This window comes from Pteropus vampyrus, unplaced genomic scaffold (assembly GCF_000151845.1).
Source record: "Pteropus vampyrus isolate Shadow unplaced genomic scaffold, Pvam_2.0 Scaffold185, whole genome shotgun sequence".
Classification (NCBI taxonomy): Eukaryota; Metazoa; Chordata; class Mammalia; order Chiroptera; family Pteropodidae; genus Pteropus; species Pteropus vampyrus.
In genome coordinates, this window is record NW_011888966.1 from 730,562 (window position 1) to 735,502 (window position 4,941).

Below are 4,941 nucleotides of genomic sequence, written 5' to 3' on the forward strand. Positions count from 1 at the left end.
TGCTTTTCCCAGTGTTAAATTCATATAAAAAGCCCAGTTCCAGTCCTGGCCCTAAGTGAGTGGTTTAGTAAACCTGGCCCTGTGGATGGCACTTGAATTTCTCTGGTGTTCTAGAAGGCAAACTGTGTGGTTTACCAAAGAGCTTTGAGCACAGGTGTTGTCGGGTCACCAGTAGACATGGAATCCCTCCAGAGAAGAGGTATTGATTTCTCCCTCATCCCCCTTTCAGGAAGCCTTTCCCCATTGGAGACAAGGTGACCTTCAGCGGGAAGGAATGTGTGTGTCAGACGTGCTCCCAGTCCATGACCAGCAGTAAGCCCATCAAGATCCGTGGACCAAGCCGTAAGTTCTCCCCACTGGCACCTCCCTGTCCACAGGCACTATCTCCCAGGGCTCCCCTGTCTTCCCTCCGTTAATGGCTCCTGCAGGCCTGGAGGGAAGTGGGGGAGGTTCCAACCCTGGAGGACTCCTGAATCATGACCCAGTTGGCATACAGCCCAGACTCACAAGCTTCTCTAAGTACAAATGCAGGGAGAGCAGCTGCCCGACTATAAACAGTGATGGCCTGTGCCATTGGGTGGGCCTTTTCTGGGATGAGCTGGGCTCCTTATCTTATCTCCCCTCTCAAGCCACGCTCCCAGGGGACACCCCAACAGAGCTGATCAAGTATTTTGCAGCCAGTGGTTCTCAATTTTTACAAGCTCCACTAAAAAAGAATACTCAGATGTGTCCCACAGAAGAGAAAATATGGGAGCAAACCACAAGGGCTATGCCAGTATCTCTTAGAGTGTGTTCCGTGAACCACTGCATCAGCTTCATGGCAGAACTGGTAAAAAGGCAGATCTCTAGGCCCACTTTGGACTTCTAGGAATGGAACCTAGAAATTTCATTCTTAATAAACTTCCTGGACGATTCATTCACTGCTCCTTAGATTGAGGATCACCATCTAGGGATAAGGGGGACCTCTGCCATGCTATAGTAAATGTTATGTTTTATCACTAAACTATAGATTCAGGGGAAAACTAAGGATCACGAGTGTAACTTGGAATGCTCATCCTAATTTGTGGAATGTCCATTCCACTCAAGTGTGTCTGGCAGGAAGATGTCCAAATCACTGTTTTCAGACACCCCTGTCAGGCTGCTGACGGCATGTGCCCACACACACATGGACCCGGCTCCCTGGATCTCAGTAAGCCATGCTAGTCTCCAGTGTTCTTTCATGGTACGTGACACTCACTTGTCGACAGAATCAGTGAAAACCATTAGCCTCCTGTGCTGCATCACTGTGCCGGTGCTGGGAGCCGTCAGCCATGGCACCAGCAGAGTCAGCGTGCTGGGACTGCATCCTCCTGAGGTGCGTGGGCATGGAACCACAAGTGAGCAGCATCTGGCTCCCAGGGACTCCATTAGAATCCAGCCAGTTTGATGAGCTAGGAAGAAAGTCCATGGGAAGGCTCCCTCCCTCACCCTTCCTCCCTTTTAGTTGAGTCAGATCTACGTGCAGAGTATATAGAGCCCTTCTTTCAGTGTCCTCGGTGATGCTCAAAAACAGTTTGCTGCTCTGAGCAGGTTTCCGTCTCAGGGTGGCTGAACACACCCACTGTTATCTTTCATAACTCCTTGAAAGCATCATGCAGAATGACAGCAAGTTTAGGATGCTGGGATGCAGGACCATAGCCCTGTGACTGATGCTGCTGAAGCACCCAGAGACCAGCGGGACCATGTGTGAGGCAGTAGAGAGAGGGAAGCTGGGAATCAGGAGCCTGTAACCTTCTGTGTGATGCAAAGCAGTTCTATAGCTTCCCTAAGGCTCAGTTTACCGAGCTTTGTAGGAAGCAAATGTATTAGTATACAGGATTCAGACTAACATAATTATAGTGTGTAAAATGCTCTCTAGATATATGGTGAGGGATGTTGTTGACATTAAGGGTTAATCTAGAAAGCACACCGAAGGAGAACTGAGAATAAGATTCTTGAATCTATTGTTATTTCTCTTAGCTTGTGTTGTGTGTTACTGTGTGCATCAGATCTCAGACAGGTGGGAGATTCCTCAGCTGAGTGTGGGAGTCTTGTATGTGAGTGTGTCCTTGAGGAGAGAATATTCAGTGTCTCCACCATAATTCTGCAAATCAGGAGGTAGAAGAAGATGAGAAAGAATGAATAATGAGAAGCAAATGAGCACTTGGGCAGTACATGGGAGGAGTACCCAGGATTATGACTCATCTTATTACTCACGAAGTAAAGACGTCAGTCTGTGGATCTACAGAGCATATGTTTCATAGAAATGTTTTCTCCCCAAAGGGGGGTCACTATCCATGCTGCAAGTGACTAGAGGGGGTATTGGAAGGTCTGCTGAGTTCCTAAAGGATAGAGGGTACCAAAACCAAGTTCTAGAGAGTGCTAAGATGCAGAACATATCATGGAAAGGAAAAATAAGAGGACAAAAATGTGTATTTTTGATCTAGAGGACTGTAAAGTTTCATCCCTGGAGAGTGAACATAGACTTTCTGGAAAAGCAGGATCAATGTGTATTTAAAAGAGATCAAGAAGAATACTCAGGAACAGTTAAGAGAAAAGAATTGTGTTACTTTCCACAGGAGAAGAAATGCTTCCTCACAGACTTCACTGAGAAGAATCAGCAGCATCACCATCACCACCGTCACCACTATCACCACCATCACATAACCGTCATTATCTATCACAACCATCACCATCATCACTACAGTAACTGCCAACACCGTCACCATCACCATCACCATTGCTAACACTAATTGACGTTAATTAACTATTACTGTTGCCAGGCATTGCACAGACCTCACTGAGAAGAATCAGCAGCGGCAGCAGCATCACCATCACCATCACCACCATCACTGTCATCACCATCACCACTGCTAGCATTGACTGACTGTTACTATTGTCAGGCAATACACCCAATTTTCTATATATAATATCTCACTTAATCATTACAACTCTACGAGGGAGATAAGAGAAATTGTTTTACAGATGAGAAAACTGAGATTTAAAGAAAATAAATGACTTGCTCAAAGTCCTACAGATAGTAAGTAAGGAACTAGGATGTGAGTCTAGCCCTGGAGTCTATTCCATTAACACACTATACCAAAGACAGGATTTGCTAACTGGAAAAGGGGCTGTCTTCCTGGATTAGTTGCCTAAAACAAGATGGGGAGCTTGCTGTGACTCACAAGCCCATTTCTGCTGATCTAGGTGGAGTGAATGACGCAGTCAAGAAAAACTGAAAATAACTGTCTGGGGTCATTAAAGACCTCAGTAAACTGGGAGATTTGGGAGCAACAGGTGGTGGCATCATACTTTCTGCCAGCTGAAGGTTGTAATTTTGGAATAGAGAGGAACATATGAAGAAGGGACAGCTGGCTCTGCAGAAACCAACTCGGGACAGGGTGTGGTTTTCCTGACCTTGCTTATGACGCAAGACTCGTGGGCTCCTGGATGGGGTGCCTGAGGCTCCATCGGTGACCAAAAGTGAAAAGAGGAAGAAGAGGGAGAAAAGGGTCCTAATAAAAATGAGGCCAGGACAATGGAGGTCCTACAGTTTAACATGAAAAGAAAAACCACGTGGAGAAGGCATCCCAGAGTTCTCGGGAGGGGTCAGCAGGCCTTCCCACAACAGGGATATTGCTTCTGGCCTCAGATCAGATATTGGAAAATTCAGAGAATATGGGTTAAAAACATGAGAATGTGAAATATTACGACAACCACTTTGGGGGCACATATGTGCCAAGCACTGTGCTAAGTCCTTACAGACCTGATTTCAATTCATCTTCACACCAGTGTTACAAGGAAAACATTCAGATGAGGGGGCTGGGGCCTAGTCATACAGCTAGCAAATGGGGGGAGCCCGGAATCTCCCCTCAGCCAGCCTCTCACCCCTCACTCTAACCTCTTAGCCCAACCTCTAACCACTACACTGTACTGCCTCCTAAATTTTAACTCAAGGGGCTAAACTCAGTCCAGATAGGGCATTACAACTTAGAGAGATGGGACTCGTTACTAGAATGTGGCCATGAAAGAATGCAGCTCTTCAAAAATGTTTTATTGGAGCGGTAGAGAATTGTGTCATTGGCCAATGACGTGCCAATCTCCATGGAATCCACAAGCAAATTTGGTCAGTGCATGACCATTTCAATCAAGGAGAAGTGAAATGTAAGAAACGCAGGGGAAGAGAGAAACTGTAGCTGTCTTTAAATATTTGAAGGCAATGTCATGTGGGAAAAGAGGTAGATTATTCTTGGTTGCATAAAATAGGGAGCATCACAAGGAGTTGGTATCAGCTCCATATGAAGATCGTCAGGCAGTCTGTCTATCCAAAGGCAAAGTGGGCTTCTTCAAAAGAAGTGAGCTGCCCACCCCTGGAAGCAACTAAGCAGAGGATGGTGCCTATCTATCAAGAATGCTATAGATTCCTGCATTGGATGGGACTATGGGGAGGCCCACAGAGACACAGGTGCAGTTTTTTGTGACCTAGAAAGCTAGGCCAGACACCTGAACCCTATGCCAAGCATGAGCAAATCACTTCCGACTCCTGTCTGTAAAAGGGGAGGGTGTCTGACCTCTCTAAACTATGATATTCTGAAGCATGCAATTACTGGGATGGGGGCAACAGGTAGACTTATCCTAGGAGAAAAGGAAGAAAAATAAATAAACCCCAAAACCATTTTCCCAGCCCCTCACCTGAAGGCCTGGGGCTTGAAAAATTTTGTACTCAAAGACCTTCCCAAGCTCTACAAGATGTTAGAAAGACTAAGTAGCCAAAAGCACGTACTGTGGGAGCTGCCTCCCAGAACACTTCATCAGGGCTCAGACTCTCCCCACCGCCTGCAGGGGCACACCCCCATTCCTAGACATGCGGACTGCTCTCCCAGGACTGGCTCCCAGCTGGATGTGAGGGCTTCCAGCCAGGCT

At 46.6% G+C, this 4,941-nt stretch overlaps 1 protein-coding gene across 1 annotated transcript in view; it reads left to right on the forward strand.

Moving 5' to 3' along the window:
* The window catches only part of ABLIM3 (actin binding LIM protein family member 3), a 105,026-nt gene that overhangs the window by 46,450 nt on the left and 53,635 nt on the right, over positions 1–4,941 (forward strand). The gene's annotated exons all lie outside the window — the stretch shown is intronic.